This window comes from Amphiura filiformis, chromosome 19 (assembly GCF_039555335.1).
Source record: "Amphiura filiformis chromosome 19, Afil_fr2py, whole genome shotgun sequence".
Taxonomy (NCBI): domain Eukaryota; kingdom Metazoa; phylum Echinodermata; class Ophiuroidea; order Amphilepidida; family Amphiuridae; genus Amphiura; species Amphiura filiformis.
The window spans coordinates 2,857,867-2,870,678 of record NC_092646.1 but is presented as its reverse complement, the minus strand read 5'-3'; the positions used below and the strand labels follow the sequence as shown (position 1 = coordinate 2,870,678).

General features: G+C 37.8%; 1 protein-coding gene and 1 long non-coding RNA gene across 2 annotated transcripts in view; one reads left to right on the top strand and one right to left on the bottom strand.

Annotated features, from left to right (window-relative positions):
* Positions 1–12,812, bottom strand: part of LOC140141690 (general transcription factor 3C polypeptide 3-like) — a 189,965-nt gene that overhangs the window by 58,567 nt on the left and 118,586 nt on the right.
* On the top strand, positions 2,278–7,787 carry LOC140140830 (uncharacterized). The gene is made up of 3 exons (XR_011857302.1): positions 2,278–2,532; positions 6,254–6,336; positions 7,417–7,787. It is a non-coding gene; the product is annotated as an uncharacterized lncRNA (long non-coding RNA).

The following is a 12,812-nucleotide window of genomic DNA, read 5'->3' as shown; positions in this document are numbered from 1 at the left end:
TTTAGAAAAGTTATTATGGGAGTGTAAGAAGATCCCTTTGCTCCGTCTTACATATGTATATCAACTTCAATTCCCCAATATCATAAAAATGCATATAATCAATTTTTGTAGCAGTTCGGTAAACATGTATGTTTAGAACAACATAAAGCCTCCGCCTAAGGCCTAAAGCAATTGCGGTCAGGAATTTGGAATCATTTAAAAAATAAACTCAATAACATATGGCTTCTATATTTTGGTTCATCTCAAGTTTGGTAGCGACGTATGTGCTCTACGCAGTATCAAATCGTGCGCATAAAGTTAAACGCACTGAGTGTACACGCACGCGTACACAGGCGGTTTGTTGACATGCTTGTAGCACAACCGTGAAGTAGCATTGACGTCATTACCAAACTTGAGGTGAATCAAACTATATGCTTGGTGTGACCATCACTGCTTCATTATGATCCAATTCTAGCCACCTTCTCACCAATTCATCTAGATCGGATCCCCTCCTATTTTGATGGTTGTATCTTTCTTGACAATGATCAGGATTAAAGACTGAGATGAAAGACTATTAAATTACCTAAAATGTTGGTTTATGTCTGAAGCAATACGCAAGGCTTCCACAAAAAAAACTCCGGGAACCACCTCTTTTGTTTCTTGTGTTTTCATTACTACGATTATCACAAATTTTCATAAAGTGTGCACATGTCATAAGAGTGAGTGTGGAAGATGGAATGGGTAATTTTATGTGTGTACAATGTGGGTGCCTGTTTGCGCACCCCAGAATAATAAATAGCCTCGACCAAGCACTAAGAAAAATAAATTCAAAACGAAATAAATAGGCCATCCATAACTGTGTGTGTAATTCTTTCCTCTCTAAATATGTGTAGATAAAAAAGTAAGAAATATGATCTGATACCCTGAAAATTCAGAGATTTTGATGCCATACTTCAGCATCAAAAAACATGAAAATAGCAGCTCTGACTAAATCTCTAAAAGCTTTTGAACAAAAATCAAGCCTTTATTTTCAATGCAACTCAAACTGTAATATGCAACTCTTAACTCAAACTGGAACTCTAAAATGTAAGTATCTAACTCCAACTCTAACTCATAAAATACATTTAATCGGTACAAAGACAATATGTTAAAATAGATAGAAAATTTGGGTCATTCCCCCTTTATATGTACAATTTTCCAACAGCCTTGAGCCCCCGGCCATCATAAAAGATATGCAAGCAGAAATAGTTTGTCCGGGCCCTCGGCTTTCAAAAACTTGGATCCGTGTCTGTACTGTAAGGTAAGTGCAAACAGTTGTGTTGAGTCACAATTCCCTGGTTCATACAACATGTAAAATCAACCCTTATCTTATTCATTATCTGTGGGTATTAGACCTTGCAACTTAATTGTACCAAAATATTTTAAAAGTGGACATTTTCGTGGTACATTAATTTTCGTGCATTTTCACACACAACACAGAAACCGTAAAAACAAATTTAAAACATGCAATGAAGTTCAAAATTGGCAAAGCGTGAAAAATTACACGCGTGAAAATTATCACTTTTACAGTAATACTGATATTGGGACTTTCCAACATTAATCACAATATTGAAGCAAAAATGGCATGATACAAGTAACCTCTTCTGTGTAAGTTTCACACCAGGCTACCTGGCTGCTGGCGTGCATGCATGGTTGACACACACACACTTCAATGCAAGTTCATTACCCCTTCACACAAAAGTTTGGGGAATTCTCAAAATCACAATCAGGATTGTTCCTTTGGGCGTTTTGCCCACAATAGCCTATATACAATATAGACAAGTACCAACAGGTTAAATTATTGTGCAATATAAGGAAATGAATGCATGAATTGGCTACAGACAATATCCCGATAGATACAGGTGCAACAGATTAAATGGATTCTTCTTCTTCTTCTTCCTTGTTAAGTCTGTACTTCAGGAACCAGGGGGTTTGATTCAAATATCCTGAAAGTTTTAGAAAAACAGCATGAAATTTGGCTAAAATACCCCCCGGTATAAATCATTCTGGGACACCCTGTATTGGGACTTGATTATTGAAGCAAAAGTGGCATGACACAAGTAACCCATTCTGTATAAGTTTCAAACCAAGCTACAGCTGGCTGCTGGTGTGCATTAGGCCTGGCATTTTCGGGTAATTTTGTACCCGGGTACCCGGCGCATTTTTCGGGCGGGGAACCGGGTACCCAAAATTGAAAAAAAAAAAAAATAAAAAATAATTTTTTTTTTTAAGTTTTTATTTTTTCGGTTTTGTAGATCAGGGTCCTATTTCATAAAGCTTCTATTTAAGATGATCTTAAGTATTCATCTTAACTGCAATTCATCTTAAGTCAAGACATATAATTCATCTTAGGATAAGATTAATCTTATCTCAATTCCTCTTAAATAGTTTAACAGTATACCATGTATTTCTTGAAGAAGCTAATTTGCATATTCATGAGTTTGGTCATCCCTGGTCATCCAGAGAAGAAAACCAAGATGGCCGCTTTTTCAATGTCACACAAAAGTGAAAATGGTGAGTAAATTGCCTCAAATCATGGCTTATATGTATGAATTGAGGATTTTTCTTCATTTTTCTGTAAGTAAATGACATTATTTTACCTAGGTGCTTTTGTCTGCTCATAAAAATGTCAGTAAAGATGAAATTTTAAGGCATTAAAATCGCGTCAGTGGAGGCACAAGAAACCCTATGTAAATGTATAGGGATGCATGCAAGCTTAATGGAATTGTCTTTTTTAGTGTTTTCACAGCAGAGTATTTTATTGAATAAGCCTATATTTTTGCCTAAACAGTTTACCGTTCTCACCAAAATGTGACAGCAACATTCTTTTAAAACCTTTTAAATGTTAGGGACTGTGAAGTTTTTAAGCAATTAATTGCGAGAGTAAAATATAGCCTTTTTATAGGCATGCCGACTGGCCCTGGCTGTACTCTTGAACTGACAATGCCAATGAGTGCCATGTCCATGAATATTGTTCCACCGATCAGACCGATAGCTTTCACACGTACAGCAAGAACTGTCTGCTAGCCGTTTCTTTTCAAGTTGTGCTCGTATTGATGTTTCAGGCTTTGCCGTTTGAGCTGTTTAGCGTTTGAGGAGAGAACGATAGCTCCTCATCACTCCCCTCAAATAAAGCTGAAATTTGAGCTTTTAATCGCTCTCCTTGAGTGCTACAGGAGAGCGAGTTATGTAAGCTATCCACCAGTGGATCTTCTGCAACCCCTACGTAGAACTTCCGTTAACTGCGCATTTACGATGGACGCAAGGAATCCACATGCGCTGAAACAACACTCCATGTATAGGCGCCAGGGTAATTCTACGCACGATCGCAGGGAATCCACTCACAGATTTTCGGGCACATGCACAGAAACTCCCCTCTGTATATAGGCGCCGGTGGACTAATTCTGCCCACGGCGCAGGGAATCCACTGACGGATTTCCGCGCACATGCGCAGAAACTCCTCTCCATATAAGCGCCGGTGGAGTGTTTCTGCGCGCGCAGTGCAGGGAATCCACCGACTGATTTTCGCCGCACGATGTGACTCTCTTGAATTACTACTCTTTCTAGGGTATATTTTCTATTTGGGCCTATTGTGTTTTACATCGTGAGCGAAAATCCGTCAGTGGATTCCCTGCGACCACGCAGAAATACTCCACCAGCACTAATATGCACATATGGAAAAAAATGCAGATATTCAGTGTACCGTGCATACGTTAGCCGTACGTGCGCCGAAAGTAATTTTTTAATTCTAGGGTAGGCCTGTATAAATTATTTGTCTCAGATTATATCGTGCGCCGAAAATCCGTCAGAGGATTCCCTGCGACTGTCGCAGAAATATACTCCACCGGGCCCGGCGCTATTTACGGAGGGAGTTTCTGCGCATAATGCGCCAAAAATCCATCATTGGATTCCCTGCGACCATGCGCAGAAATACTCCACCTGCACTATATAACGGAGTGGAGATTCTGCGCACAAAATCCGTTAGTGGATATCCTGCGACTGTGCACAGAAATACTCCACCGGCGCCTATATATGGAGGGTTGTGTCTGCGCACGTGCGCCGAAAATCCAACTGTGGATTCCCTGCGTCCATTGTGCGCATTAATCCACTATCGGAAGTTCTGCGTAGGGGTCGCAGAAGATCCACTGGTGGATAGCTTACATAACTCGCTCTCCTGTAGCACTCAAGGAGAGCGATTAAAAGCTCAAATTTCAAATGGCAAAGCCTGATGTTTTGTACCCTAGTTTGTACCCATGGTAATTTCTATGTGAACTTAGGGAGTGTTCATTAATACTTTGGTAGGGGGGGCTGGTCTAACTAAAATTTTTCCCTCAAAAACTTTTTGGACCCCCCCTCGATGGACCGCTAAACTTTTTGACCCCCCTCTTTCGACAGACAAAACTTTTTGACCCCCCCATTATCATATAACAAATATACTTAATAGTGTTGCTTCCAGTGGTATGTGGTATCTGGGTCACATGTCATTGAGGGAGGCAAAATGTTTGAAACATTCCCGGTGGGACAATTGCGCATGAAATAGAAGCACAATACAAGGAAATTTTCATTTTATACTTTAGATTTGTCCCAAATCAGGGTGTTTATCTGATTTGACAGGGATAAATGAAATAGAGGATTTATTTGGAGGTTCATAGGTACATCTATTATGATAGGCCTAGTACAAATGCGCGCGAGCCGCACAAAAAATTTGGCCATATTGAAGCTTGAATGGTCAAATATTGTTAATATTGGAACTAATTTAGGCAAAATGCTAAATGGTCACGTGTGAGATTAATTTGGTCACGCAAATGTAGGCCTACACAGGTATCAGTTTTGGCCCCCAAAGACCGTGGTACCTGGGCCTGTGCCCACTCTGCCCTATGGTAAATCTAACCATGGGCCTATGTATACAAAATAATTTTGCAATGAGAAATAGTAAACTGAAGTGTGCAGTTTACGTGCAAAGAAATCCAATTTATTTGCAACATTTTCTTGATTTAGTTGTATTTTGATCAGATTTGTACATATATTCATATTTGTAGCCTACTTTGAAGAGATATAAAATTTTATGATAAAAGTGCCAGTATTTCTTAGACCAACCCAGATGTTGCATGTTGCGGATCATCTTTAACGTTATATAATTAATAGATAATAGATATGTGTACACTAAGTGCCATCATTTTTTCAAACAAAAGCACTGAAAACCCAAACTTGTCCATGTTAAAAGTGATATAGATATAGAGGCTCTCAATGCGCGAAAATTTTGGGTTTTGAAGAGGAAAACTTTTTGTCCCCCCTTTCCTACCACCTAAAACTTTTTGGTCCCCCCTCTTTTAAGGTCCAAAACTTTTTTGCCCCCCCTCCCATTTTACCAGCCCCCCACCAAAGTATTTCTGAACACTCCCTTAGTTTGTTTGCGAAGCATGGATGACTATAGCGTATCGTGCGTCACATATTAAGACACTCATGCATATGTGTGCGCCTAGCAATGTGTTAATTCCTTTTGACATGGCGTGCAGAAACTGCATAATTTACTGCATAGCTTTGCAGCATTTGTGACTGTGAGTTTGAATTTGCTCACCAAAATAAACACAGATACGGTAGCTTTGCATTTGAGGCTAGAGTCTGAAGCTGTCAAATTCTAGTAGAAATCAATGAAGCATGATACATTGGAAGTTTGGAAGTAAACACAGCCAATTATAGTAATGTACCGGTACCGGTAAAACTTTGGTGATGGTCTTTATGAACGTAAGACTCATCAAACTATCGTGTGCAAATTTGAAGTTTTAACATTTTTTCCCTGATGTGGCAGTGAAGTCAACGTGTTGTATATTTTATTTGTGCATCAATGCGCTAACCACATGCGCATGTACGTCAGTGTTTCGAGTGAACGCTAGTGATTTGAAGCTGCGCTCAATGAAATGCACACTGACGTCACTGCCACATCAGGGTGAAAAAGGGTATAGATAGAGTTTTGAGGTTAAACTGGTGAAATATGGTGCAAAAATGGAATAAATTTGCACATAGCCCTCAAAAAATTGCACTTTTAGGGCTAAAATGACCAAATATGAGGTTAATTTGGTCAGAAACCCACATCCAGGTGTCAACATTGCGGGGATGATTGTATGGACGAAATTGGGTGAAACCAGTGGGCAACTGATGGTCAACTTTTGAAGCTGTCCCTTATAAAGTTTGATTTCTTTTACTAATCAAATGCTTGGTTTGTTTTGGTTCACAGTTGATGCAGGTTATCAATGTGTCAAATGGATTTTGGTTTGATTTCTATGAAGAGTCTGTGAAGACACGGTGGATCTGTCAATGGTAAGTGCATGTAGAGTTGTGAATGCCAAACAGCAAACCCTAGCACAAAACAGCAGAAAAATCAGGACTTTATATGTACCGTGCACACAGGGCCGTCGCTAGAGGGTAGTAGAGGGGGTATGGGGGAGGGTGTGACACCCCAATACCTAATTTTGTCGGCAAAATTTGACTGCCGTCGGCAAAACCATGTGACTGTCGGCAAATGTAGTCAAAGGTATGTGTGATTGTCGGCAAATTGTTAGACATGTAACAGGTTAATGTGTTACGAAAGTGTGTTGTAATGTAATAGACATACTGTGAATGGTATAGTACTTACTAGTTTTAAAAAATTGTGCAATTTTTTTGACTCAACCAACCCCCCCCACACTTTTTAGATTTCTGAGCGCCGTCCTGGCTGAAAAAAATTTGGGTCAACAAATTACAAAAAATTTCCGTCGGCAAACCATACTGTACACCCCCGAATCATATTATCTCAGCGACGCCCCTGACCCATACATGTAATTAATGGTGAAATCAAAAATGAAGAATGTTTGAAAATTGGGATAAAATTCTAAGGGAGGTTGGCTGTGTGTTATATAGATCCACAGAAAAAAAAACTTTCTTCTTGTAAATTGTATTTTAATTTACTATTGAAATTCAAATTGTGATCTTTTAAACATAAGGCGAGTCTATCCTAATGGTTGGGGCACTTGCCTTTGGTGCATGAGGTCCCGGGTTCAAGCCCAGGTGGTGGAAATTTGCCGCGATATTGAACTAGGGATAAACAATCTGAAATTAATTGGCAACATCTGTACAAATGTAGATTAAAAGAGACTTCAGTACAAAATACAAATGTAATGTGTGTGTGTGATCATGATGTACCTTCTAAAGTTGGTCAGTTTCATTCAGTAAATTCATCACTTTACATTTGTGTTGGCAGATTTCATCCAGGTATGTAAGATTGCATAATAGCTGAACAGGGTTGTAGCTAGACCAAGTTGAGTGCCAGCTAATTTTAGCTGAAACTTATTTACATGTCAAAATGTCGTCTATTCAATTCATACTTGTTAATACGTTCTTATTTTTTTGTATGTTTTACAGGGGAATGCTTTGAAAATCGACCTTATGGCTACCATAGTTTCAGGAAAAACAACACAATTTGTGACTCAAGAGACTGAGCATATTCTTGATGATTATGCAATCTACATTTTTATTACAAATTTCTTTAAAGACACTATAAATTGGTGTTGATGTTATGCACCATCACTCAGCAAAAATCAGTAAGGATCAGACAAAATGAATTATCTCTAATTGGAAGTAAATGGCATTTTATCTGACTATCTTTAAGATGGACTAATAACTTACAAATGTTATATTACCGGTATTGAAAAAAATTGTAATGTATGAATGCATCTTCAGGTAAGTGCAATAATAACAGTGGCGTAGACAGTGGGGTGGGGGCCAGGGGCGGTGCCCCCGCTCTTCGTGGGCCGTCAGGTACATGTAAGGTCGCCGGTACATGGAAGGTGTTGGTGAAAAAAAAATTGGGTTAACAATAATAGACTAAATTTTACTCACGGTGACAGAAAATAGGGGAGAATTGTAAAAAAAATGATGACAAATTGTGAATTAAATTGAATTGTAGAAAAAAAATTATTTTGTGTTTTCATGTCTCCATTTTGGTACCTGTGGTCCTATAAGTAGCCACAAAACCCAATTGCAAGAGGCAAGAGTTAAATTTAAACAAATTAAGCTGTTGTTTAACTTGTTGAAGTAAAATATTTTGCAGACCTGGAAATTTTCAATAAATATCATTGCTAATTACTGTTTGGTTAAAAACCAAAAATGATGTCAAATACTAAGGCTGTGATTTTCGGGTAGTTTTGTGCCCGGGTTCCCTATGTAATTTATGGTATTTTTTTTTGTACTCAGGGAGACCATTTAAAGAAAATAAGTGCAAATTTTGCACTCCCCTTTGACATGGTCCCTGGTGATACCTAATACTTGTATCCAGGTACCTGACGTAAATTAGGGAACCCTGGCACAAAATTACCCAAAAATCACAGCCTTAGTATTTTAAAAACATGATTTTCGCCTGGAACCCAAATGTCAATTTTTAACATAATTGTTTTGCTGTAAATCTTTGACGCAAGTGTATTTTTTGCGATGTGGTCAAGGTGCATACAATGACACCGTATTAATGATTTATGCGTTGTTTATATTCCACCATGTATGTATCGTAGGCCTAGGCCTACAAATTGTGAGTTCCACCTGCATCCTTGTCCCCTGTCAACATCATGAAAGTACAAAGGTTTTATACAGCAATTTACATTCATGTGGTGTTGAAACAACTCGGCGGAATATTATCCTTGTATGAGGACTCGAGTCCAGACAAGAGTCCCATTTTTTAAGGACTATCTACCATCAGGTGAAAGAATTAAAGATACATGCCTGGGTCTCAACATGTATACTTTTATTCGGCACATTGCATGCCGGTGAAAACAAGCACTACGTAATTGTACACAAATTGTGCAATAAGACATGAGCACATATGTGCACTGGAATTATGCTTGATCATCAATGCAACACTTTGCTTCGCCAACAAAGACCTTTCGCATTGCCCCGATTTGGCGCAGTTTGTGGCGTAAACATGAAATTGGGTGAATGGCTACAGTTTTTGGCAGAGAAGAACGGCAGTTGTAACATTTTGAGAGCGTGTTTAGCGTAAAGTTGTAAACCCACAAGTGGGGTTCTGATTCTTCTGGGGTGAACCAAATATGCTTGGTTATCAAATTAATCAGTGACAAGGTCATCTCTGAATTTGACAGGTGCTAATGCAATAACATTAAAACATAAATTAGCACCTGTCAAATTCAGAGATAACCTTGTCACTGATTTTAATCAAATTAAAATTTGATAACATGGCAGATTTGGTTCACCCCAGAACTGCTCTGGTGGGGCTTCCTCTTAAAGGTTATCATAACAATCAAAATGTGAAGCAGGTTTGTAGTGAACGTTTGTTTATGCAATAAATAAAATGATTTCCAAAATGTACTTATGATTTGAAGTAGCATTATGTTTTGTGTGTTTTAGTGTTTTTGATAACATACACTCTATTGGTATAAAAACTGCTTAGGGTTATAGGCCAATCAAATTAACAAAATCACCCATCTCTAATTGCAACAGAATCCATTTTGCATGCATCCATCTCCCTAAAAGCTAACACAAAAGCATATCAAAAGTCCCCAAAAATCCAAGTAGTGGAACAGTGCCTAATTTGCATTAATCCAAAATAGCCGCTTCGGCGCTTATGCAGGGGGTGAAATTTCAAATTTGGTCAAATCTTGCTAAAAACCACACCAATGTATTTAAGGATTCAGAAATAGTATAGTTTGACCTATCTCAGATGTACATTTCTTGAGTTTAAGGGGAAAAGGATAAATGTCTAAATTTGGACTCTACTGGGGAAAAAAATGAAATATTCTCCGATTTTGAAAAAAAATGGTCTCGTATTGTTCCGCTTGCAAAAGCATTTAATAAAAAGAATTGTTTGCCATATCTCAAGTGATTTGTTACCCTGGTAACATGGCAAAGAAGATCAAATTCCATTAACCTTGACCTATTTTATGATGTTAAAACAAAACATCCAAAACAATGCAACTTTTCTCATTTTGATTTATTTTTGCCAAAGGAACAACTTGAGACCAGTTGGATTAAAATTGGAGCATATTTCCATTGTAAACGACTGTGGACCCAAAATTTGACCTTTGACCTATTTGCCTGTAACGCAAGAACTCCATGTCAGAGACTGGACAAACTATACTTTTCTGTATCCTTATGATGAGAGCAAAATATTGGTATGGTTTCTAACAAGATTTGACCAACTTTGAAATTTCTCCCCTGCATAAGTGGATTTTGGATTTATGCAAATTAGGCACTGTTCCACTACTTGGACTTTTGATATTTTCTGTAATAGGCCTATACTTTTCTGAAATGAATGGCGATTAAATGGTTTATGTTGCAGTTAGTGCTGGGTTAAACCCTGATTTTCCTTAATTTGATTGGCCTATTAAAAAAGCCATCCCACTTTTGGGTTCAAGTTCCTCTATGTGAATTATGTTCTGTCTCATCATCAAAGTGAAGTATGTCAGTTCCTCCGTTATGGAGAGTACTGGCCAAGTACTAGATGCAGTAGATGAAGTTTTGGATAAGAAAACAGACATTTTGATGTGAAACGATGAAAATGAAAAAAAGAAATAATGATAAACACACTACGATGAGAAAATCTTATCTCTCCACAGTCCACAAACAGCAATTTTTTCTCATCCAATTTTTTTTTTAATTTTTGGCTGTTTCTCATCAAAATGTCTGTTTTCTCATCATAACAAAATGTGTTAACAGTAACTCCAAAAAACCTTATGCTCTCACCTAACGGCTAATTATGTTCTTGGGTACCCGATTGAATTTTTGGGTGGGAATTCGGGTACCCCCCCCCCCCAAAAAAAAAAGAAAAAAAAGTTACACTAAAATTACTTGTTATTCAAGGTTGGAAATCGGAGAAATGCTGCTACTAAAAATAAATCAAAGCTGGATAAAGTTGTAAATTTTAATTACTTTTGCTTCTATAGGACAGCCAGGGATGTATATGCATTGCTAGGATTTTTTTCAGTAGCAATATTTCTCTGGTTTCCAACCTATCAAGTAATTTAGGGTCTATAACTTGTATTATGATTTTGTAAAATTTAGCGGGCCGGGGACGGACGTGTCCCCCTGCTAATTCCACCGCATATTGGGTACATGGTTAAGTAGAAGGAATGAGGTTAGGCTTAAGGGGGTACTACACCCCTGCCCAATTTTGTGCTTATTTTTGCATTTTTCTCAAAAATTATAGCGTATTGGTGACAAGTAAGATATTTTGTATATTATTGGGGCAAGGACTACAACTACTGCACTGGAAATTTAAACTTCAGCATAGACAACAGTTGTGGAGTTACAGTCAAAAATGAGGGAAAACCAATATTTGATCAATAAATCAATAACTACTTCCCTTGAGTTGCTGAATTTTCAGTACAGTAGTTGTAGTCCTTGCCCCATACATATCTTACTTGTCACCAATGCGCTATATTTTTTTGAGAAAAAATGCAAAACTATGCACAGAATTGGTCAGGGGTGTAGTACCCCCTTAAGGGTTTGGTGAAGATTACATGGTAAAGGGTATAAACCCGGGTATAAAGGATAGCAGGAGATAGTCAAATGGATTAAGGGTACATCGAAGGGTGCCTGACTGACCTACAGATGCACTTTCTACATAAAATGGTCACAAGAAACTTGTATATTAATGCATCAACATTTATTCAGTTTTATTGCTATAGTTTAGAACAACTTGGTACTTAATTAATTCATGTGGTTTCAATCTGGTTGCAATCTTGAATACTACTAGTATATAGAGCAACCAGCAGCAAATACATGCTATATCAAAATGATTGTTGATAATAATAACAAACAGTTTCCAGTGTCTGTACAAGACTGCCTCATCAAAATACAACACAAGATCCATCTAGGTTTGTTCCGCTTATAATTGGCAAAAAAATGGGCGTAACATCACATACAGATATAGATTCATTAGATTGGCATGCACGCACTTGGGCACAACACAAATACTACACGTAATGCGTGACTGACACATGCTTTTGTGAATTTAGGACTTTATTGACATGTGCAGTAACAAAAACCAAATAATTTTTGCCAATTATATAGCTCGAACAAACTTTAATAACAGTTGATAAATTCACGGTGATTTAATGTTGGATTTGGAAGAAGCAGGTTTTTCAATAATAAATATCGACAGGGCTATGTTCATTAAGTTTGGCTAACCAATGAGTCCCTTATAATTTTATCACAAAATGCCATAAAAATGTTAGGAACTCTAAAATTCTTGTTTTTCACATTTTAGGGGGAAAATGGGAAAAATTTTACCTGATACCAAATGACCCATTTTTTTCTCAATTTTTTTGTACCCAATGACCCTTACCCTTTTTAAAAATAATATTTATAGGCGATAGGATAGGCCCCAACTCAAAGCTGGTAGGCACATACCTGTCACTTCTAAGTTGAGTGCCCCCCCCCCCAATTCAATCATGTTACCGGTTACCATCCCATGAAAGTTTCACAAAAGTTGTCACAAATGCATGCACATCAATTTATCTCAAAAATGGGCTATTCCAATTGAAACACTGCCATATCTCTGAAAGATTTTCAAAAGTCTTCCACAGAGGGAGTAAGTAAATAGGTCAAGGTCAATAAGCCTTACCAATTTCCTGTGTTTTCTAGGTAACAAATCATCCTAGATGTTGCAATCTTATCTTTATTTGAATTGTTTTATCAAAACAAACAATTTGATACCTCTTTTGGCAAAATCCGAGCACTTTGATGTTTTGACCACCATAGAGCCAAAAATGTGACCGTTGACCTTTCTGTTACAACTCAAGAGCAGTACG